This window comes from Lepisma saccharinum, chromosome 1, assembly GCF_977018435.1.
Source record: "Lepisma saccharinum chromosome 1, izLepSacc3.1, whole genome shotgun sequence".
Taxonomy (NCBI): domain Eukaryota; kingdom Metazoa; phylum Arthropoda; class Insecta; order Zygentoma; family Lepismatidae; genus Lepisma; species Lepisma saccharinum.
In genome coordinates, this window is record NC_139229.1 from 998670 (window position 1) to 1024227 (window position 25558).

Consider the following 25558-nt stretch of genomic DNA (forward strand, 5'->3'; position numbering starts at 1 on the left):
CACTATGCAGACCATGGAGAAGAGGATGGCGATAAAAAGTTCAATTTTCCGCCACCAGGTTGAAATGTGGCGCTGTACTTCCATGATGGGTTGTAATAATGACGTAAACTGCTCCAATTTGTTATGGATTTGCCTTTACCTTGCAATAAACGAGAGATTATTTTCTCGCAACTTCCAGCCACTATCAAATGTCTTTCTAATGAATAACTCAGCGAAATCACTTATTTTTTTCAATATTCATTATTACAGCGCCACATTTCAATCTGGTGGCGGAAAATTAAACTATTTTTTTTATCGCCATCCTCTTCCCCATGGTCTGCAGAGTGGGTTCACCAAATTTCAAAGTTCTACGATGCCTCAAACAACAGGCTACAGAGGGCTCTGAGTTGAGTAACTTTAATTCTGTCCACCCGGTATTTATAATTTAATAATACTACGTACCTCACACTTCTTAACGGAAAAGAGCTTCGTCATTTAATAATACAATTATTAACTTTACTTAAATTTCAAATTAAAATTTCAAAAATGTTTTTTAAGAATATCACCAATCTCCTTTTACTTGTTAGTAAACAAGTTGCTCCTCGTCACCCTCCCGTCCAAAATAACAAAGCCACATTTTTTTCTTCCACTTTACATCTTCCAGGCTCATTTCCATCCCAAGAATCGGGCCTCCCCGATGGCGCAGTGGTAGCGTAGCCCAGTGAAGGCACAAAGTGGTTCGGATCCCACTTTAAACTGTAGGTGCAGTCCCGATTAGCCTTGCTGTGCATAAAGTGGAATTAAAATCACCAACTCAAGCAATCAAACCATCCTAAGAATCATGCCATTAGACTTTTCTGCCTCAGCCTCGAAGCTTTATATAACAGGGTGGCGACAGACCTGGAAAACCTGGAAAACCGGGAAAGGTCAGGGAATTTGAGGGGTCAAAAAAAGTCAGGGAAATGTCAGGGAATTTCGTCTTCATTGACTTCCAACACTCTTTTGACGAAAATTGTTATAACTTGGGCACAATGGGAGCAATCTACTTCGGATAACTTTTGTTTTGCAGCTAAAACATCAGCGCATGCAACGGTGTACAATTTAGAACACCGGACAGAGGAAGGGAGGCTTGGGGGGGGGGCACGTCCCCCGAATTTCAGTGGGAAAAAATCAGGAGTTTGCCCCCTCTTCTCCCGCTATTTTGGGGAGAAGGCACGAACTTTAGTATTCTTGTCAAAGAATGGACATTTCTCAAGAGAATGAAACATGTTTTATGTTCTTGGGTGCCATACAAGTTGAATAATAAGCCAAAATGTGAATTTTGTTTTTACGAAAAATAGGTAATTTGCATTTTTGGAGGAAATTTGTTATAACTTGGGCACTAAGGGAGCAATCTACTTCGGATATGTTTTGTTTTGCAGATAAAACATCATAGCATGCAACCGTGTACAATTCAGAACACCGAACCTTGGAAGGGAGGTTTGGGGGGGGGGGGGGCGACCCCCGAATTTCAATGAAAAAAAAACAAAAATCTGGAGTTTGCTACATTCTTTTCAAAGAATGGACATTTCTCAAGAGAATGAAACATGTTTCATGTTCTTGGGTGCCATACAAGTTGAATAATAAGCCAAAATGTGAATTTTGTTTTTACGAAAAATAGGTAATTTGCATTTTTGGAGGAAAATTGTTATAACTCGGGCACTAAGGGAGCAATCTACTTCGGATATGTTTTGTTTTTCAGATAAAACGTCATAGCATGCAACCGTGTACAATTCAGAACGCCGAACCGAGGAAAGGGGGTTTGGGGGGAGCGACTACCGAATTTCAATGAAAAAAAACATAAATATCTGGAGTTTACCCCCTCTTCTCCCGCTATTTGGGAAGAAGGCGCGAACTTTAGTATTCTTTTCAAAGAATAGACATTTCTCAAGAGAATGAAACATGTTTCATGTTCTTTGGTGGCATACAAGTTGAATAATATGCCAAAATGTGTGTTTTTTTGTTGTTTTTTTTACGAAAAATACGTAATTTGCATGTTTGGAGGAAAATCGTTATAACTCGGCTACTATGGGAGCAATCTACTTCGAATAAGTTTTGGTTTTCAGCTAAAACATCATAGCATGCAACCGTGTACAATTCAGAACACCGAACTGAGGAAGGGGGGTTTTGGGGGGCGACCACCGAATTTCAATGAAAAAAAAAACATAAAAATCTGGGGTTTACCTCCTCTTCTCCCGCTATTTTGGGGAGAAGGCGCAAACCTTAGTATTCTCTTCAAATAATGGACGTTTCCAGAGAGATTAAAACATGTTTTATGTTCCTGGGTGCCATACAAGTTGAATGATGAGCCAAAATATGAAACTCTGTTCGGAAATGTGGCATGGATATGTTGCGGAGAGGGGGGAGGTTGGTCATCAATATGAATTTCCCAGGCTTGTTCCAGACCTGTGTCAGAGTTTCCACCCAAACATAAGAGTATGAAGGTCCAAAAAGCACTTTCATTTTGTAATCAGCACCATGATACCATATGGTATCATCGGGGCAGTACGACCTTACTCTGATGACACTCATCGGAGGAGTAAAGGTTAAGCCTCTAAATATTACGTGGAAAATGCATTGAATTATCATTTTTCCTTGTCCATATGGGAGTAGTAAGGGGACTTGTCAACAGATGGAGGCGATAAGAGCGGGTGGCGCCGTCCGATAGTTGTCGGACGTCGTAGTAAGGCATTTTGTTGGGCAAACTGAAGGAACATGGAAACAAATATGTTCCATTGATACATACGATTTTTGTTGAATATCGCCACCCGACAAAGTATCTCACTACAACATTCGACAGAAATTGCATGGACTGCAACATCGAACAAATATCGCATGCATAAACAAGAAGAGCTTTAGACTGCAAATATGCTGCTGGAATTTTATTACTCTTCTGGCTCACTTCACCTTATTGAATGTAGCAGTCCTTACGAAGGCTTTCTTTTATCACCCTGACGTATTACTGATTTCGCACAAGTTAACATACGTTTACAATGACATTGCAATATTCTTAGATATCAAGAAGAATCCAACTAAACGGGATATATATTGAATACTATCACGAAAAAGCAAAACATAAATCTACATTGGTGAACGTTATAAAAATTGGCAAGTGCATGCTCCCTACCTCAAATTTACTGCAACACTAGTATTGCAATGAAATTAACGCCACTCTCTGTCCTGTCTGTTTAATCTCGCGAGAGATGATCTTAAATCTCTCACTGAGTGAAGTTAATGTCCAATATTATGAAATAAAATACTAATAATAAATACGTAAATATTTTAATATCATATTTACTCGAATCATTCAGGCATAACAGCAGATCACTTCCTTCAAGAATTGACTTTTCTCTGCCAGCCCTGCTAAATTTTCACTTTCCATCTACTGATTTATACGAGGGGCGGCCAGAAAGTAATTTCCAATTAGTAGGTACATTGATTTTTCGCAAACGACTTTATGAGAGCTGCAATCTTTAACCTAGAACTGCCCTAAACCGGCTGCATTGCAACTGTACCAGATTACAGCTACATGCCACTTCTTCCTGCCTGCATGTGTGTGTGTCGCTCTCCGACCACTAGTTCTGCGTATAGGCACCATTGGAGCTTTTTCCAGGATGCCCCTCGTATATGAACTTTCAGAAGCTTTTATTATTAGAGTGTTCCTGTTTTAATGTGTTGGTTAGCTAAATCAGGTACATATACAATGCAATTCTATAAATTCCTTGTGTTAAATTTCTAATACTTACGTACCCTTTTCGTCAGCATTAAAGTTATAACTGCATGTTGTCAGTTTCACAGCACTTCACTTGGATATACTGTACTGAAGCAGAAATCCCATCGATAATCTAAGGAAATATGACACTTTCTTTTGTTTGATTCAGTTGTTTCACTTATATGCAAGAGTTAAGTTGTTTGGTTTACACAGAAGAGAAAAGTAACTTTATGCATTGAAAAATGAGTCCGCACTCATAGTTTTTGCAAGCAGAGGGTTCCAAACCTCAGTGGAAATATCAACATATAATGCCGAGAATGTATAAGGAGATTGATAAATTACAAATTGTATTTCTTAATCAATCACTCTTCACTCTTACCTCATTTAGTCGTAACTTTAAAAATAATCAAGTATTTTATTCTAAACTTACTGCGTATGACAAAATTCCATAATCCTTCCTTAGCTTGTGAATTGTAATAATTTTCCAAATTCACTATTTTGCAGTTTGAATTCAAATCATAGAGATTAGAGAAATTAAGTCAATTTAATATAAGATAATATTGGTACTTGGCAAAACAATACGTGGATCTGTATGAGTTTATTATTTCCATTTGCAAAAACATCGATTTAGTTTAGTTTGTAATTGTCAGGGAAAAATGTAAATTTTGTTCTGGAAAACCTGGAAAAGTCAGGGAATTTCATTTCTGCTTGTTTGTAGCCACCCTGTATAAGGTCTTCTTCCACTCTCTGATGTGGAATACCTAGCTCACTGTTGATTTTGTGGTTCCATCCCTCCAATACATTATTTGTCCGGTGCTTCGTGTTGAAGCAGTTCCACATCACTTTAGGCACCAAGGGGGTTTCGAGTCATTAACACACGAATTAAAGTCAGATTACGTGGACAGACTGAAAGGATGAAAAGACCTTGGAGGGATTTGCAAAGCAAAATATAATGATAAGTCAATCAGGTTGGCTATTGTTGGTAGTCAAACCAGCTGTCCCCCCTGAATCACTACCTTATCTGTCTTTGAAAACGGTTTTTTTCAGTTTCATGTGTTCGCAATTAGGACGATTTTGGCGTCGTTCGCAATTAGGACACAACCAGTGGTAGACCCGGGTTCAAGTCCTGATCGAGCCTGCATTTTTCGCTGAAAAATCTACGTAGTACATTTCCTGTGTGTGCCTAATTTCATCTGACTGAACTACAGTATCTGTGATTCTCATGAACTGGAAAATGTCCAGAACGCTTGGAAATTATCAATCCCGGTTTCAACGTGAAATACCTCTCAGAAATTCCAGAACGTGACAGAATTTTATTTTCGTTCGAAACGCTGTCGAGTGAAGCGCCTGGAACCAGTTCTTTGTTGCTACGGTCACCGTCCAGTTAGCATCGACTGGAGCGTGGAAGCCCTTCAGACGAGACAAAAACAAAGAGCGGTGGTTTATTAGCCCCAGAGACAGGAGGGAGAGGCTTTTTCTGTGTCATCTGGATCATGAATGTCGGTCGAGATTTTACAATACGTGCCGAAAACGAATAACCTGACCGAAATAAATTTTACTACTATTCTCAAGGGTTCGAGCAAGTTTTGAAAAAAGAAAATGGCACAGTAACACTCATTGTCAGCCCCAGGACTCGGACCTGTTAGTCCCCTCCCGCAAAGTTATGTTTAAATTTTTTTGAGCGATGAATTGAATGGCTGGCGCCTCTGCATACAAGATGATTCTCTCAACATTGCTGGGCTGTGAAAATATTTCAGGAAGGATGACAATTGTATCCCCTATTAGCGTCCCCCGTCATTTCTATAGGGACCCTTGACGTCTTGTAGTTTCACCATGGTTAATAATATGTTACATGCATGCATATCCACCCATGTCTTTACGAACTGTTGTTTTTTCAAAAATATAGATTAACCCTTACCCATCGAAATCCCAACAGAAAGAGTGATTTTTAAGAAATCGCAAAATAGTACGTAATATTTTTTAACATCCTGTATTGGAGCTCATACCTTTTGACACATTCCTGCGAAGCACGTAACGTCGCGAGAGAATCCAGTTGTTGCATGCTGAGAATGCTTCGAGAAACGGCCCCACCCAACTTCCCCGAGCGATTGGTGACGAAATGGAATAAGTAAAGGGAATCCCCGTCTGTTTCAGGGAGAAATATCATCCGATTGACCTCCGTGACCTTTGGACCCTCCATCGATCTGTCAGCGTGACGTAAATGCGGTAAAGATAGCAGACTCTAAACGTGATAAATATTTGAGAAGATTAAACTCAATTCCACTTGATTAAATTTTTGCTTTCTGTAATTTTGAAGTCGTTTTCCGATCATATTTTAAGGCGTAACAATTGCATTCTGTTCAACTTACTTTAAAATTCTCGTAAACGAGCATTAACTTGTACAAATAGAGGAAATAATTTTAGTGTTTCGTTATTTATAACAAAATTAGCCTATTACACTGAACTCTTCTATTATTGACAAAGGAAGATTAAAATTAAATATTGTGATAATATTATTTGTGTACAAAAAAGTTACATTACTTTTAACCACGTAATAATAATGCTATAATTTAATTTCAGCACTCTAAATTCTGGCCTCTAGGTCATTCCCGAATAATCTTGAATTTAAGTATACGCCCCCTCCCCTTAGGTTCAGCATTTAAGCCAAATATCCGATTACGTCGAATTACGCATGCACTTTCATAAGTACGTGACGCTTGTCATTTATGATAACGCCAAGAAATCGAACAGTTTTGACTACGTATAAATTTTCAGCGAAAAATGCAGGCTCGGCCAGGACTCGAACCCGTGTCTCTGGCATTCCGTGCCATTGCTCCACCACTGAGCTACCGAGCCGGCCTGGCTTCGCCTGATTTTTCGCTGTCGCTGTTTTACCTGCGTGGAATCGTCTCTGCAAATGCTACCGCAATTGTTGCCTTTGAAACACTGCAGACGTCGACGTTGCCTGGTTCCTCCCAGACCCGGTTTCGAGTCCTGGTCGAGCCGGATATTTTCGCTGAGAATTCTACATACTGCAACTTCTGTGTGTGCCAAATCTTCATCTAGTTTCGACTAAGTGTGAAATCTACCATAATGCAAAAAAATCTGTAACTTTTTCTCCTTTACAAGATGTATTTTGAATATATTACCAACAACTCCAAGATAAATATTTGAAAACTAGTCTCTGAGCGGAAGGAGAATCTGAAGATTGTATCACAGTGTTAGTGTTTGTTTTTGTTGAGCAGTCTGGCTGTAGTCCAGCAGTCGTCGTAAGTTTGTCTGTGTACTTTGTGGCCGTTTGCTTTTTCTTCCGATTTGCCGGCGCTCGAGGATACTGAGGAACGTCTTCTGGTTTGTTTGTTTGTTTAAATATTTTGGCCTACAGCCCAGGTGTACTATTTTCTCATTTTTGGTACACTCCAAAACCCACTTAGACTTTTTGGGAGGGGGGGGGGTTCCGAAACCCACACATTTGTCCATACGTTTTGCGTTTCTGAAATTTGGTAGACTGAAATACCCAACGCATACTTGGAAATTGCAACAAAAATCTGCGATACTCAAAATAACATCCTGCAAAGCGAAAATGTTACCAATTTTTTTTTATAGGTAACCAAAAACGTTCTTGCCGTTCTAGAGCAGTGATAAACAAAGAGCAATACAGTGAACGGTACGTACCTTTAGGTTTCGAAGTAATCTCCATCAGCATCCAACACCTTTTGCCAACGTTCCTGCAGCTGCACAATGCCCTGGTGATAAAACTCGGTGGGCTTGGATGCAAAGAAGTCCGTGAGTGCGTTCCGCAGGTCTCTCTCATTTGCGAAGGATCTCCCACGGAGGTGGTCGTCGAGGGAATGAAACAGGCGGTAATCTGTTGGTGCAATGTCCGGTGAATATGGAGGATGGCACAGTGTCTCCCTGCCAAGTTGCTGAAAGGTCTCCCGGGTCCTCTTTGCCACATGTGGCGTGGCATTGTCGTGCAGGAACAGCACACCCTTGCGATTCACCAGTGCCGGCTCCTTCTGCCGCAATGCACGGTGCACCCTTTGCAACTGCTGAGAGTAGAGGTCAGCAGAGATGGTCTGACCAGGTGGAACGAGCTCGTAATGCACCACCTGCCGACAATTCCACCATACAGAGAGCATAACCTTTCGTGGGTGCAGAGGTGGTCTTGAGGTGTGAGAAACAGGGTCACGTGGCGACAACCAATGTCTGGTTCGCTTGGGAGTGTCATAGAGGACCCACTTTTCGTCACCAGTGAGCAAGCGATCAAATATGGGCGTGTTCAGGTGCCGAATGAGCAAGGACAAACAGGCTGTCACTCGTTGTTCCTTGTTTGCTGCCGACAATGTGTGGAGTGCCCACTTGCTTAACTTGTATGACTTCCCTATCCCATGCAGGTTTCAGCGGAAACATGGAACCTTTCTGCAAGTTCATCACACGTTAGACCACTGTCCTCCTCGATGGCTGCTTTCAGGGCCTCGTCATCCAACACATGTGGTCGTCCACTGCGAGGTTCATCCGAAAGGCTCACATCTCCCGAACGGAATTTCTCTTCGACACTGGACGAGCTATGACTGCTGTGTGTGAGAAACGTGCCTGTATTACTGACAGTCGATGGTCAGACTAACTCCCGATCGCTTGGCACGCACGTGCGTCATTTTGCTTCCTCTCTGTGAGCGCATGATTAATGGAACGTCAAAAACGGCAAGAACGTTTTTGGTTACCTTGTATTTTAAGACAGATTTCACAATATTTATTCACACAGTTGAGACTATTATTTCTAAGCATTTTCCTGAGCATAACTAGGACACCGATGTTGATGGCCTACAAAGTCAACCTAAATCACGATCGGTCTGTTTGTCCGTTTCTGATTGATTGATTGACTGATTCATTTGATTTATTTTACTCCGCTTTTCTGCCACTTTTGGCTAATTTGCGAAGATGGGGATGAGTGACGATGTGATGAAATTGATGAATGGACATTCACAAACATCCATGCGGACCTCCCCGATGGCGCAGTGGTAGCGTCGTTGCCTTGTAATCTAGGGGTCCCGGATTCGATACCCGGTGGAGGCACATAGTGGTTCGGATCACACTATAAACTGTAGGGCCAGTCCCGATTAGCCTTACTGTGCCGAACCCGGGAACCCTGGCGTCGTAGCGATGTGCTAACCACTCTGCCACGGGGCCCGGCTGTGTCCGTTTCTGATAACGAACCGTGATTAACAGAATCCTTACTAGCCTATCAGGAGTTTCTTTGACGAATAGATAAAGTTTGTTTCAAGTATAAAGATGTATGTATAATCATGGAAAAAAGTACTTCCCCATAGAGTCTTAATACCAGTAGTCTTACAGGGGAAGTATTTCTTTTCACAACTGTACTACGTGGAACGTGGAAACACCGTACGTTCCGTCACAGCCGTGAAGTCCGTTAAACCGTGGGAACTACACGCTGTCACTGCGAGCTGTGTCACCACGTTGAACAGACACATCTACTCCGTTGAATAAAAATCTGTATAAAATCTATTTCGCACTGTGAATTGACAATGATAATGGGGTTTAAAAGCAGCTGCAAAGAGCTTCGTAACAAGACCATGATCGTATTTGTAGGACTACCCAATACTAAGAAAAAAGTTGTTTCACGAAATTTATAAGAACCTTGTTTCGGCATTTTTTTTAAAAAAAAATATCTGAAAATTAAGAATTGTGTTTAAAATCTTTCTATTTGCATGGTATTTAAATTTCATGACTAGGGAGCGGAAGTTGATGACCTATAGAATGTCCTAAAAAATGGAAAAATGACGTAAAAAGCAAAAAATGACCATTAAATTTATTAGTTTCAGGTTAAAAAATGAAATGAAAAGGAAATTAAACAAAATGCAATCTTGCTTTATAAAAAAAAGGCACCAAATGATACCACATTCAATTAAAATATGCAAGGAGGATTTCAAATGGAAAGAACCTAATAATTTTAAAAAAATAATAATGAAAAAGTAGTTTCCCCCGAGACAACAAAGACTGTCACCAGTTCAGCATTTCATTTGCTCATAAATTGCAATCCTGCGAGATATATATAGGCCTATGATCACCTTGGTGAAAAGACTCAAGAATATTACCAAAATGAAAGAAGTGACGAAATATGACTAGACAATACACCGAATATTGCGAAAAATGACGGGAAAATGCAGAAAATCGGGAAAAATTTCATAAAACCTGAAAATTGACAGAAAAATGAAAAAAAAACAACTTTACAATTACCTTTTTTTGGTTCTAGACTAAGTGTAATATTGTATATATTTAATGGGCATCGTGTCCGAGATGTCAGAAAAAGATGACATTTCATCAACTTCTGCTCCCTATTCATGACGATCGGACCACAGGATTTTTATTTATAGAACTTCAAAGAGAGGCGGTCGTTTGCAGAACTAAAAAAAATACACTTTTTTTGTTCTCCCGACGAAGGTATATTAAAAGGAATGGTTACCATAGCGTAACGCAGAATTGAATAAGGTAAATTTTGGTGTAACTTGTATTTACGTTAAATATAGGCTACTTGTTAATTTTTAATTAGAGTCCAAACTCGACTATCCATAATTTTTAATCCGATGGTGTCTCGTCGGTTTGAAAGCTCCCTGAAGAAAACTGCATGCTTTAGATGGGATTCAAACGCTTTGGACCAAAGAATGTGTTTAAACTTTGTACTTTCCCTCCTCCCACCCACTTTAAACAGATGACTAACCTTCACGATCACGAGTCTTCAAAATAATATTGTGAAGTTTAGTTTAATTGATTGGTGTGCAATAACAAATTTCTTCGCCCGTCAAATGCGTACCAAAATGAAATTAAAACAATAAAAAATATAACAATACCAAATCTTGCCTATTTGTACAGGAGAGAGAGTTCAGTTCGGAGGGGGTTGGCAAGCTTAGTTGCTTGTCTCTTCGATGTGAAAGCTCCCTAGATAAACATGCCTCAGATGAGATACAGCATCTCCAGTATGATTAATGGACCGCATCCTGAGAAGCCCACGAGCGGTGGAAACATACTTATTGACTCCCACATCACCCAGCAGAAGGGCCCTTCCTCCCCTGGGGGACACCGGAAGCAATCCGAAGCGGCCCTCCATCCCTTCTCGTCCGTGAGTGGTAATTGTCGAATTAGTCCATTCTTTCACACACGCGACCGAACTGTGGGAATGGGTCTTGGAAGAACCTTGGGCCTTGTGGTTCACGAGAGGCAGTGGAAAAATTGATTTATTAGTAACTATACTCATCGCATTTCCAACTGGCAGCTGGGAAACAGCGAATCGGCGACCAGTTGAATTATCTTCGACTGACATCGGGCACACAAGGCACCAGAAGTTCCAGGCGCGACGAAACAAATGAGCGTCGGATACACAGCATGTTGCCAAACGTACTGTAAAACGGAGAAGCCGTTACTGAAGAAAAAGTGTACAATAGTACGCAAAAAACGGAAAATTAGTACACAAAACACCCAAACACTGCACAAACAAGCTAATAAAAACAACTGGTAAAAATAGACGTACGCTTGGCAACGTTGTAACAAAAGAGCGATGTTACCTCTACAGCTTTTACTTCGCAACCGGGGTTGTTGTCACTCATAGAGGCACACACCCCCGAAGACGATTGGTGGACAGATGAAGCTTTGTAGGTCAGCCGCCAGTTGGACCTCCGATCGGTATAACATTCTCAGAGAGTCACGACGAAGTGCCGAAAGAACAGAACAGACAGGGGGGAAGGTCAAAATATACCTTTCAGGTAAGACAAAATAATCGAAATAATAATTTAAAAAAACAAAAACAATATGTGTTCTCAAAATTCAAAGCGGCATCCATTACACGGGGACCTGACAAATTTTGCGTACAAAAATGGCTTGATTTTGTGATTTAGGGTCGCTTTTCTGTCACTTTTTGGCTATAATTGCGACAATGGGGACGAGTGAAATTCATGAAGGGACACTTACAAAGAACGCGCATGCCCAGGACTGGATTCGAACACGCATCGTAGCGCGCTGTGCAACAAAAATTGCGATTAAGAATCTATCTTTAGTTATTTCTTTCCTTCTCTCTCTCTCTGCAGGTTTTTTTCTAAATGTATCTGTTCGCTCTCTCTCGCTTTTCTACTCCTTCTTCTCTCTCTCTAGTTTCTCTTATCTTTCACTCTAGCTTTCCTCTTTCTCTCTATCTCTGTCATTACACCTTGGACTGCATTTTGCAGACGAACGAGCTCTAGCGACTGGCATTATGGCCAATATAATTCTGTGTATGTTGTTCCGTTTTTTTCCTTATGTTTGCTGAGTGCCCGTTTACAGCCTCAGCTTTTAACAGAAGTCAGAATATTTTAAGATTTTTAGTTATGCAACGTTACAGTTGTTATTTGTAATGACAAGGGACTGTCCCCCGTATAATGTGACGAGTGCAAAATAGCCTAAGTGCTGACGCACCCAAAGTTTTAAATCCAAATTCAAAAATCTGTCATTGCGCGCGCTTGTGTTGCCTTGCTTCTTTATTTCTTTCTTTTTCTTTTTAAACTGTCTCTCACTTTTGTTTCCCTTCTTTTTCCATTCCCCCCCTCTCTCTCTCTCTCTCTCGCTTCTGTCTTTCTTTCTCTCATTCTCTACGCTTCTTTCATCTCTCTTCTTCTTTCTTGTAGAATGACATATAAAGAAGGCAGTGGCGTATGCTGAGTCTAATACGATCTGGACTAGCTCACTATGACGCCTGGTCCTAGGCTATGGAGGAAGGGAGAAGACTAGGCTCATTCTTGACGTCTTCAAGGAAGCCACGTTGCCATCCCAACGATGACAGGTTGCAAACTTATAACAATTCAGTTTGCCGAGTCCTAATAATTAAGGTTGTCAACTCCTAAGAATTAAGGTTGTCAACTTCTAAGAATTCAGGTTGCCAACTCCTAAGAATTCAGGTTGCCAACCTCAGAATCGCTATTATCTTCTTTTTTAATTCATGTTAATTCACACAGTTTCTAATCGATTTTTCTTGAGCATTTTACTTTCTAGGCTTCGCAGATAGCCTAGCTAGGCTGGAATATACGATCCTGAAAGATGTCAATGCTTCTGAATTAAGGGTCCAGTTGTTCCATTTTGACACTCTTTGAGAATTTTCTGCGCGGGTCCATGTAAGAACTGAACATGCTGTATTGTAGAATGTTCATAAATTATCGTGCATTCATATAGTCACACACACACACACACACACTTCATTTGTTAAAATAGAACGTTAATACTCCCTTCTAAAAAGGTACCGGTATAACGTACCGTTGCGTACCGCCAGAAAAAAAGCCCTGATGATAAATACTAATGATACATTTGGTCCAACGTTGTTGTCATTTCTACTATTCAAGTTTTATCATTGCAGTAAACCCCCTTCCACCTACAAAGAAAGAAGGGGGCAGAATAGTTCACTCTCCAAAAATATTCGTCGTAATGACATGTGTACCAGCAGTTGAGAGGCGCGGGACAGTGTGTCGATCATGTCACGTCACTGTCCGTTAGAATCTCTCAGCGAGCAGTACCATCGTCAGCTCCTGTTCCTGATATGCAGATGAGCTTTTTGTAGGCACTTTCCGAACCGCCCGCTTTCTGTGGCGGTCGTCTGCTTCGACGGGCGGGGGATATTTCTGTCAGCGCGAGTTCCGGTGACATAGGTGTCACAACAGGGAGGCTGCGACGAGACAGGAAGAAACCTGCAGATTTCCGTAGGATCCGCTCCTCTTGCTCGGAACTCTTCAAGTTGACGTCAGGCTCAGTGTTGCCATCTCCAGAAGTATTTCTCAAGGTCTGGTGGTTTTGGAACCACTAAATGGATGGTTTATCAAAAACTAACCTGTCTTATAAAACACCATTTTAAAACTATTACATAATATAGGATAGTTCTATAGTTATAGACGTGACATTTTGAAACCTTAACATTACCAATTCGTTAATCAATTCATGTGAAACTTTAGTTTTCCTTTACGAAGTTAGTATTGATATGTATTTTACACAATTATATTTGGAGACTTCTACAGTAACTGTTCTTGATACATTCATTAAAAATATATTCACACATTTCCGAATGAAAAAAAAAACTTCTGATTTGCAAACAACAGTTGGTATCGAGATTGTGTTTGCATTTATTCTTATTTTCTGTTCCTTTTTGTTCCTCTTTAAGCTAATCGCAACGATGGACACTGATAAATTGGTGGTCGTATTGCTGATACAACCATTTTTCGTCGTCTTCTTCTAACATAATCAAACCTAAGTAGCCTAACCTAACCACCACAGATTATTTACTACCCCAAAAAGCTACCAGCCAATGGGAATGCTTGAAACAGTTGTAGCAGCAATCACTACCTAAATTGATGAAGGGACACACACTGGCGTGCCTAGGGGGGAGGGTTAGGGGATCATAAAATCCCCTTTAGCCCAGTTTTCATAAAAAAGAACGTCAAAGCAGGAAAAGATGGCAAAATGAAGTCCGACTACCCCCCTTTAGAAAATCCTGGGCACGCCACTGCATGCCAGGATTCGAATCTTGAAGTTTAGGTGATAGATATCGAGATGGTGAGTAAAACATGCAACGCTATTGGCCACTAAGGCAGCCAGTTATGTATTATAGTTGTGCCAGCTCTGTGGTCGAGCCTCGAACACGTGAAGGGTTTATCCAGAATTTTTCATCCGGGGCTGCAGGGGGGGTAAGTTTGGCCATAAATTGGGCCTGACTCAAATATTTTTTAGAGAAATGTTGAGGAAATTTTGAGTGTGTTCAACTTTTGATCTACCCACCGAGCTTCGAGTCCCAGCCTGGGAATGGCTGTCCATTGTGAGTGTCCATCAATTTCATCTTAATCATCCTCATCGTTCCGATTAGCCAAAAGTGGCAGAAAAGTGACAATGATAGAAAATACAAATATGTATTGGTGCTCCATCTGTCCTCATCGAAACAAATTTACGCAAGTTACAGTACAAATAAAATTATTGATCCAAAAGAAATAAATATCACATGTTTTCTGGACTTATTGTATTACAGAATGAAAGTCAAGATTTTTGCGCGACGGTTTAGCGAATTTTGTACAGTAGAGGTTGGCAACACTGTTCAGAATCTACGTCACTAGATGCCCAAATATGGTAGAACGGTGGGCGGGGCCGTGCGTTGCACATATGGTAGAGAGTCGGTCGATAAGCGGGTTGCACGAAAGTAAGCCGGTCGGGAAGAAAGAACCGAGATTATTACTTGTGTTTCTTGGCCTGTGGTTCGCGGATACGTACGTCGACACTTGGCTTCAGACGTCTCCGGCAGAAGCTCTGGACTTTGTTGGTAAGTAGAGTGAAATTCGTTGATCCTTTCATTGCAGAAATCGCAGACGATGTCTCGGAGAGAAATCTGGTGCATTCAGAATGCTGAGCTAGCAGCATATTCCGTTAGGCCTAACTGCAAGTGTGCTGGGTCCTGTGAAGCTGAAGTCGTGACAGTTCTGTGTCTCTTTTTACGAACAGGTTTTCGCATGTCATTTGTTTTCTCTGAAAGATAACCATTATCTCTCTCGTTCTGTGAAGTTATGCAAGATGATAACAAGAAGGCATAATGCAAAGATTTCCTCCATAGGTTATTCCTGTAGTGTTTTGCGTTCGGTATCGAAAGGAAAATACTTTGCCTTGCTAATCAATTTATTAATTGGCTTGTGATGTTGTGAAGAAAACAGAGAGGGCATGACATAAACTGGTTAACTCTGCTCGACGTGACTATCACAAATCCGTATTTATTGCCTTGTAATCTAGGGGTTCCGGGTTTGATTCCAAGGTGTGCCAAAAATTCTGGTGGTTTGAATCCAACATAAAAACCGTGTAACCAGTTCTGATTAGTCTGTGTGCAAAAATTGGACTTGCACACATGCTTTGTCAACCGTTTTACGTATAAACGTCTTGAAATATATGTTGAATTAGTTATAAGCGTGGTAAAAAAGGTAGATTCGTGGAAAGAAGAAAATACGCCCATCCATCTTCATTCAAAATCTATTTTAAACAGTCTTCCCAGAAATATGGGACCCTCTCATAAGTTTCAACTACATGATCTTTTCGTAGAAATTACATTGTGATGTTTGGTTTTAAATATGAATACATGTATCCTATGAGATCAGTGCACTATAAGATAATCATGTCAACAGTAAGTAAACTGAAGGCCTGAGAATAGCAGTATTCGTATCTACCCACTTCGGCTACAAGGTCAAGATGGTGTGATCAATACCAAGCTTCACTCGTCTGTAACATCCCCCAAACTTTACTCGTAGGTAGACTGCGGGTCATGGACGTCCGAAAGACGGGCAAGGGGGCACTGACCCCTGGCAAATGAATGTCAATATAAAATTATAGGTTTCACACAAATAATTTCATTTCAGTCCCAGTAATTGATGTTAATTATCACAAGAGCGTTGCAGAAACTTCAAAGTGAAGATTATTTATTAGGGAGCAACGGTATTATGTGGGAAAATAAATATTTGTCCCCTCCCCTGGGAAGAAAATACCTTGCTTGCTCAATACTAATGTTACTAATACCCGTCGAAGGCAGGAAAATATGGCAAAATGAGGGTTGACTACTAGAAAAGAAGAAAAAGTATACGTAATCCTCCCCCTCTCGAAAAACCTGAGAGTTATATAAGGCCAAATCGTCCATATGATGCTTGTATGTATCAAGAATCAGCAGTTTTCCTTCACGTTTAGTAGTTGATGCCATTATCCTGTCCACACAATTAATCGCCATGTACCTGTACGGTGACGTCATTGTATGATCTTTCGCCCCCTCGTGGTAATTTCCCGCCGAAGCGAAGATATGTGCAAGTTGTTCCGGTGTGACATGACGCTGCATTTTGCGTTGAAATGTTAAGTGTTGTTAATGGTGGTTGTAAATTGTTTCCCCCTATCTTGTGCAGGTGCTAAAGACGTTTAATACGTGTCCCATCAGGTCCTAACATGTGGGCGTCGCTATATTTGGACGTGTATAGTGCAGGTCGGTGGCTCAATCGGTAACGCGTCTGACTACCATGATAAAGGTCCCGGGTTCGATCACCGGCCGGTTCAAATCCGGGAACTTTTCTAACGATGGAAGCTGTCCCGGCGCCCACCCAGCGTCGAATAACATGGGTACCTGGGCGAAATCACATCACCCCCACTCACGACCGGATGAAGGAAGTGTGGGGCGTTACCCCCACACCCCCTATACGCCTTCATGGCATGGTGCTATGCACAGGGGAGCACTTTACCTTTTTTTGTATATTGCAGGTCAGTATTCAGGGCGGGTAGAGATTGTACTGGGACGAGACGAGACCGCGACTTACTCTCCGACAATATCGTCTTCATCGAGTGTTTCATAAACTATAGTTAGGGACCTTTTTCTTTCCCCGCAAGCGCGATAACACCGAAAAATTTGAATTGTTGCAAAAAATAATGTTTATTTATGAGCAGGGTATATTCTAAAAACTTTTTCATGTATTTACAGTAGCGTAATAACGCGAATTTGGCATAAAAATACACATTATGTCCTTTTTTGCGATTTTCAACATTTTTCGTGGGAAAAATATTAAAATACCGCGAAAGTGTAACATTACTTGTGTTTCAGGCTTAAGAAAAATATTTACGCTCGTATAACGCTCACGTTTTCAAAAAAAATATGGAATAAAAACTATGATGTGTGCTATACATGGAACAATTCTGACAACTACATGAAACGACATGTGAATAGAAAAAATCCCTACGATTTTTCTGAATCCCGGTCTGGGCATGAATGCCCCTCACCAATTTAATCATATTGTCACTCATTCTCATCGTCGCGGTCAGCCAAAAAGTGGCAGAAAAGCAACGCTAAATAAGTAATTCAATCAATCAGTCAACACCTTCGAATTAGAGTTCAACGCTCATTTCTATTTTAAATTTCCTTGGCTATGAATCACCAGCATATCCAAGTAGAAAATAATGTTTTAACGGTCATTAAGAATTACGTAAATCTTTATATTTCGTGGTTTCTGTAGAAAACTTTATTAGATGCCAGAGAAATTAGCAGTAAATTGTAAAATATTAATTTGCTCTTTCCAGGAAGTTCCATCCTTACGTAAATGTGGGAAACACGGAAATATTCTCCCAGCCCTTCGTCTTTTCTTTTGATGTATTGATCATTTGAAGCTGTAGATAATCTATCCCCGTTGAATGATTGTGATCACCTGAGGAATAGCTCGATACAAAGAATAGAGATAGGGCTTGTAAAAGGTGCCCTGAGAACGCACGCAATAGTCAACCTCACGACCACCAAGTCCTCCCCTGCAACTGCATTGTTGCAGGTCAACGAGGCTCTGGCGTCTGCACCTACGGCCAGTATAATCCTCTGCATGGCTGTGTTTTGCCCTTATATGTGCTGGGTGCCCCTTTGCAGCCTCAGCTTTTAACCTAGGGAAGGAGATTTTAATCATTACAGACATGCATTGATTTTTGTTTTGGTAAGGGGCTGGGCCTCGAATAATAGCGCAAGTGCTGATGCACCCTAAATTTTTGTTCCAATCAATCAATAAAGTATATAGATCGAGGAGTGAATAGAATTTAGATGTAACACAAATATTCCTCCTCAAAATTAAATTTATTTAATTTTTATTTGTGCAAAGTAATATCCCTTCGCACGAAGTGCTTGCCTGAGCTTCCTCGAAATTGTTGTTTTGTTTCCTTTCAGCTTTATCTAATCATCGTTCATCTCCATCGTCGCGATTAGACAAAAATGGCAGAAAGCGACGATGAGTAATATAGCACCTGCTCTTATATTTGGACTGTCTCAAAGTACCACTGCAGACTGAACACAAACAATTTGACATCGTTAAATAGAAGCCCCCGAAATGAAATCGTAATTACTCCACTGGATACAGTGCTCATTGTAAATAAATCCATAAATTTTGATTTCTGTTATCTGCTCATGAGATTAGTTTTTGTTGCAACATCCTATCTTTGCTCTTCCATTTCAAAGGCAGGTCGATAGTTTTTGAAGCTCGCCTACGTTATCTTATCTTCTGTTATTTTGAATTGTCCAACCCTTTCTGTCAATATCCGTCTCCTTGAAATCAAGAAATTCCAAAAAATAAGAGAAAGACATACGGCATCTGACAGAACTGGACGTATGATAAATTGCGACACACAGATAGGAGATCTCGCGGTTTTGCTAGCCCTAGTTGGTCAAGTATATAGATCCTGGCCTGGTATGGTCTGTTACTTGACAATAGAATATTAAAGGTGGGAGAATATTTTCTTATATATATACACAATGTCGCGACCTTTGGAGTGTAACGTCGTCGCAGTTCGTGTTGGATGTCTCAACACTGCAGGTAAATTGACGACAGCGCTTCTCGAAACCAGACACACGTCCTGTCGGCTTCCTCTCGAGCCATGTCAAAGATGCCGAACTGGCGTTCGAATCAGGACTTTAACTTTACTGGAGTGTGTGATGCAACTGCACTAGTCTGAAGTTTCGGTAAACAAGCATCATTTCTGGAACAAACTTTGTAAGTTGCAAGACGGGAAAACTGGTCTGAAATGGCGTGCGTATCTTTTTATTGCACCGATTGGTAAATTTGTTGCGGATGTTTTGGGAACTTCCGTGCCATGTCCCAACAGCACGTTTTGTGACTGTCACCATACTCCCTACGTCACCGTAGCCTTGGGCTGATGTCGAAACCGTTTCTCCTGCACGACAATGTCAAAGAACAAGGCTCTTGCCACGGCTAATAGCGCTTCCCCGATGATGGTTTTCAGGAAAGGTATTTGTCTCCGAACGTAAATGTGAGTTGCCTTTGTACGCCTTGGCTCCATTTAGCCTTACGCCAGAGGCCGTTTTCAGGGTTTGCTTGAGAACGGCAATCGACACGTAATTTAGAGACTCCCAAGTTCTATACTTGCTGAGGAACAATTCAGAGGTTCGGATAACACTTAAACTGTAGATTCATTCTATAATACTCCACAAGAAGCGATTCTAATAGGTGCAAAGCAGGTGCACACAGCCGAGTCAATTAAGGCAACGCACGAGCATTAGTTGACGAAATGACCTAACTTTGGAAGTACGTGGAGGAAACACAACAAACAAAATCCTTTACTAAAGTGATAAATCACATTATTATCCAAGCAAAATAATATTAAAACATGCAGTAGCGTACGCAGGATTTCATCAAGGGGGGGTGTTATTTCGAAAACTTTCTACAAATTCACATTACCATTGTTTTATTATACTTTATTTAATTAATTAATATTAATTAATTAATTAATTATTATTATAATTAATTTAATTACTACTAATAATTATTATTAATGCAGCTGCTATTTATGACAGAAATAGAACAAAATTACATTTCTTTTGTTTCTTTGTTACAAAATAATTGTCTAGTCAACGGTTATTTGTATATGATAAGTGAGACATTTTAAGTGTGAAGAAAATCCATAAAAACAAGCAAATATATTAAATTTATTGAAATAATCGAAATATGAAACTCATTCAAGGAGACGCGCTGGTCTAGTCTGACAACTTCGTGGGATATCCGGGTTCGATTCCCGGAACTGGTTGGAATTTATCCAGCCGTGTCTCCGCACCCAGCCTCATAGCAATGGGTACCTGAGAGCAACCCTGGTGGATGAAGGCTGCCGGAGTATGGTGCTGATCACATCACCTGCAAAATAGTTCGAGATCAAGAATCTTTGGGGCCCACCACACCACTACGTGTGCCTTCATGGCACGGTGCTATATTCACGGGGGAATTTACATTACCTTTACCTATGGAACTCGCCCAGGATGATGATGAAGCGCGAGAATACATGTTGCTAAATTCCACTGAGTCTATGTGTTCGTTGAAAAGTAAGTTTATAGACATTCCAACACATTTATCACTTCTAGGTGATTCACAAAGCACTTCTTCAACATTATTTAATGATGTGGATGTAGACTCAGCATCACTTGAGAGTTCACAAGGGGATGCGAAATCAGTACAGAGAAGAACGTTTGCAATAAGGTCGGCACACAGCGACGAAACAAGGAATTTTCACAATTCTCGCGAGAGTCACTGCGCGTCATTTTGCAAAAAAAAAATTGCAAAATTGAAATTTGCTGCCGCTTAGATTGTGTTTGGAATGTTGTTTTTTTCTTCATGCTGCATGGGAATAATAATTCAAATTATTATTATTATTATTATTATTATTATTATTATTACTGTCGCAGATCTTTGACTGTGATAAATTAGCCATTTTTTTCTACAGCATATTCCATAATATTTCAAAAGCTCAAGGGGGGGGTTTAAACCCGGTAACCCCCCCTTGCGTACGCCACTGAAAACATGTATAAATAGAAAAGTTTCATTCATATTTCGTGACGTTGTTAACTATTGTATTATTGCGTAGTAAATAACTTTTTCATACGGACGTCGGGAAAGGGGGGGGGGGGGTTCGAACCGGTTCGTTGACCCTCTGGAAATTTACATAGTTTATTTCAAGTTGAGAAAATGGAGAAAGCTTGCTATTGTTATAGTTAAGAACAGAAATAAAGTTCAGTTAGCTTCTATTCGAAAGGAATAACGTAAGTAAAAAATTGCCTTATATCGAAACAATTTAGTGTAAAATACAGGTAATACATTGCATAAATTCAAGGGGTCCGGGTTCGATACCCGGTGGAGACACATAGTTGTTCGGATCGCAATTTAAACTGTAGGTCCAGTCCCGATTAGCCTTACTGTGCATAAAGTGGACTTCAAACACCAACTCAAACCAAACATAGCATAAATGGTTCCACAGTTTTTAAAATTCACGTCGCTACTGTTCGAAAAGTTGCATTTAGATTTACAGGTTCATTTCCAAATAGCATGTCACTTCTGTGACCAGCATTGCGTGTCCCTTGTTATTTAGATGTGAAAGCTCATAAGGTCAAGTTCTGCTAGTCTACTTTTCCCCTCTATTTCTATTTTGATTAGGGTAGTTTTTTTTCTCTCCAGGGTAATCGGAGGAATGATAAGATAAACAATAATATTACCCAGCTGGACGTCCGCAGGATTTTTTCCAGGGAGGAGCAAGGAAGGTGTTTTTTCCGGGGGGGCAAACAAGGCACATTTTCCCCCCAAAAAAGTGTTCTTCCCTAAAAAAAATTGCTTAAATTTGAATTTATGGGGTTCATGCAATAATTAACACATATTATTGTCGCTAAAATGAAATTATATGTGTGAAATACATCATTTTTGGTTGACTTTTATTTTCAAGGGGAATGGTCCCCCCCCTCTTCCGAACGCCCATGTTACCCAGGAGTCGAATCTAGCGTCATAACGCGAGACACTAACCACTCCGCTACATCATAGTCTACTTTTACGTTGGGTGGTCAGAGCGTCGCCTCTTTTATGTTTTTCTAGATCTGTGTCAGCTTTTCTTCCTTTTCTAGCCCTTTCTCAATCGTGATCCGATGCAGAGCATGCAGTTGATATTGTTCTGGACGAAAGCCAAGTCCGGCAGACTCAATCGCTTGATCTCGGCTTATCAGTTCGCGTGGCAAACATTTTGTATTTACTCCTGTTGGCATCAACTACCCCATTTGTATGCTGCCTTTGTTCCCTACTTGTTGGGATTGAACAGTTTTCTTGCAATAACTAAGTCTCTTCCAATCGTGGTCCTATAATGAAGTTCTTTACGGGAGAGAATCGAGTGCGATTGGATTGTAAATCGATCTGACTACTGTTACTTCTCCTTTAATATGAGAAATCAGAATTTACGAGCTCCTTACACTGTATGGATCACCTACTTCATGCATTTGTTTTTCATGTATTCAACATCGACCATGTGAGAACACAAGTTCTGTAGCAATCACAGTTTAACCTGTGACCACAAACAACACTTTTTACATCATTAATCCTATGTAACCTGATGCTGGTGGCATAGCTGTAGGCAGGAAAAATTTTCGGGGGGTTCATTCATAATTGTTCCCATGGGCGTCGCCAGAAATTTGAATAATAGAAATAATAACAATAATTATACAATAATAATAATAATAATTTTATTCCAAAATAATAATAATAATAATAATAATTAACCTATTATTATTGAGGGCTTACTCAATCTAGCAGATGAGTGAATATCCAGCACAAGGTTTATTTTATTACATTTTTTTTACGTTTCACACAGTGTGTACTGAAATGCACAATTATTATACTTTGTTATTAAATTTTAAGATACCTTCAAGAAAGAGCTCTAAAAGTTAGATGGAAATTTTAGTAAAGGTTTTTGTTGTTTGACCTTAAAACTTTATTTTTGGAATTTTGAAAAGTGTGCCTTAGCCATGGATTGTAACCTCAATCGCGAACGTAAAGCGCTACGAAACTGGAGATCCTAGGTTTGAACTCCTATCAAGGGGGATTTTCGAGTTTATCGGACAGGAAATTTAAAAGTTGGAAAGGGGATTTTAGGACAATCATAAGGGAATTTTCAGTCTATATTCCTTGTGAACGCAGGAACAACACTAGAAGGAGGACAGCAGAAGTGAAAATGGAGGGTTCGCGGGAGAATTTATTCCGAGAATAAATCCTGTTTCACTCAAGTTTCAGAATTCCAAATGTATGAAAATTCTAGCTCGATCGTTTCAACATTATCTCCTTGTACCGTGCGTCCATTTCGATCTGCAGCCGAGAGATCGGGAGAAGCGTGGCGGGCGGCGCTGGCGGAGATGCCGACATTTCCGGCCTGAAATGCCCGCTTATTTTTATGGACATATGCAGACATTTATATAAATATTGCAAAACGAGCACTAACCTGTGTTATAAGAGTATGGTTTTAATTTTAGTAGCTTAGTGGCTGTATGTGCTGATGATTTTGACACTCCCATCTCCTGTGAAACACGGCGTAGAGGTTTGTTTGGATAACTTTCTAACGCTGCCCCAATTTCATCGAGTTCATCGAGGAAGCTCACGAACACTATTGACTTTTAACGGTTTCTTCTACAGCGTAATCTTGATACAGTGTTGCACATTCGAAACCTCCAAACGATCCCCATCGGCACAAAACTCTTTCAAGGATATAAACTTAAGCAGGACGTTGCTGGTCAAAACTATGATTAAAATGTTTTATTATCTGTGACTCTTATCGTCACTTCTAAAGCGTATTTTTTTGTGTATATAATTGCAGAACTTGGATGAATTACAGATGATGAATTATAACCCAGGTTAGTGGTCGTTTTGCAATATTTATATAAATGTCTGGATATGTCCGTAAAAATAAGCGAGCATTACAGGCCGCAAATGTCGGCATCTCCGCCAGCGCCGCCCGCCACGCTTCTCCCGATCTCTCGGCTGCAGATCGAAATGGACGCACGGTATTTTGTGATGCTTCGGAAAAAAATTAAAATGAGTTACAGATATTGGTTTCTGAAGTCCATTAATCCAACATGTCAGATGTTTCGGGGGGGGGGGGGTTGAACCCTAGAACTCACCTCCTCTAAACACGGCCATGGCTGGTGGCAACTTCAGTTGTCGTTGCCACGCGACGTTACCAAATGTAATCATGCCTTTGTTTGCAGTTTATCAGAAAATAACTGTAAAGGTAACTTTCCGTACACTGAGAGCAGCATTTTTAAAAAACAATGAAATGTATCGTTAAAAATTGTAGTGCAGCGTGTTTCTTTTATTTAGGGATACCAAAAAATGCTTGAAAAGGGAGCGTGTATGCGGGACAAAAGAGTGACAGTAACTTGGGACTTAACATTGGGGGGTTCAGGTACGAACTTGAGGCTTTACTTTGGGGGGGGGGCAGAGTTGAAAAATTTTCCATTCCATAAAAATATGGTGTCCAGGATTATTTGCTAAATAACTGTTACATTTGCGAAATCATAAATATTATTATTTATTACTTAGCTCCTTAGGTCTTAGGATGTTAACAAAAGTATCCTTATCTTGTAAATTTTAACAAACATGATTTTTTTTGGGGGGGGAGTGATTGCCCTCTCTAAGTAACGCCTATGGACAGAGTGGAAGTTACCGATGGAATTTCAATGTACAAAATTTGTGCCGACCCTTACTCGCTGTCTGTTATGTCTGTTCCTGTCCCCTTCTCCCCTAGGGAAGGGGTCTTTAGGGTTCAGCTGTTCCATTATCGCCACGCGTTCTGCGGAGAACCATAAAAGTTGCTTACCCAATGCAGAAGGAGGGGGGGGGGGGTGTTTGTGAACGGAAGTCGCAAGAGTCATTCCTCGAGCAGCCTCTTTTCCGCTTCCCCGCCTAGGCCGGTCACGCATGGGAACTGGGACTCACGCGAAGCAGTGACGTCACAGTGCGTACGGAGTAATAGATTTAAAGCCGAATTGCCATCATGTACCGTGTGTTTTCGCAGTCATTGTCCTTGAGACGTCGCGTCTCGCATTCACGCCCGAGATGTCATTAACGACTTGTTTACGCTCCAGAGTTATGTAACGCCGCCTATTTCTACTCGCCTTGGTCGGCAGCGACGACGATGCAATACGTTGTGTTTGTTGCGTAGCAAGGTCTACTATACCCGTACCTTATCATCCACTCCTCACCGATATTAATAAGAAGATGTAGAAATAACCATGGACGGACTACTTCGGAGTAGTTTTCCATAGGTTCGGCCTGAGAGCGTTTGCACACGTACCGATAAAATCTGTGTCGTCTCCGAAACCGATAGCGTCAGCAGATCCAGAAATGAACGGAGGTTAATGGCATAGCTGCACACGTGGTCCAGCACGATATGCTGTGAAATAGACACAGACCCCCAGTCATAAATTTCAGCTGTGTCGAGGAAGAAGTTGTGTTGATA

At 40.6% G+C, this 25558-nt stretch overlaps 1 protein-coding gene across 4 annotated transcripts in view; it reads left to right on the forward strand.

The window, feature by feature from the left end:
• The window catches only part of LOC145992054 (uncharacterized), a 161471-nt gene that overhangs the window by 10793 nt on the left and 125120 nt on the right, over positions 1-25558 (forward strand). For 3 of the 4 annotated variants that reach the window (XM_083128214.1, XM_083128231.1, XM_083128241.1), the window contains exon 1: positions 14927-15065. The exons of the other annotated variant lie outside the window; for it this stretch is intronic. The gene's annotated coding sequence lies outside the window, so the exon portion shown is untranslated. Of the gene's footprint in view, positions 1-14926; positions 15066-25558 lie in introns of those variants that run through there. 4 annotated transcript variants of the gene reach the window in all.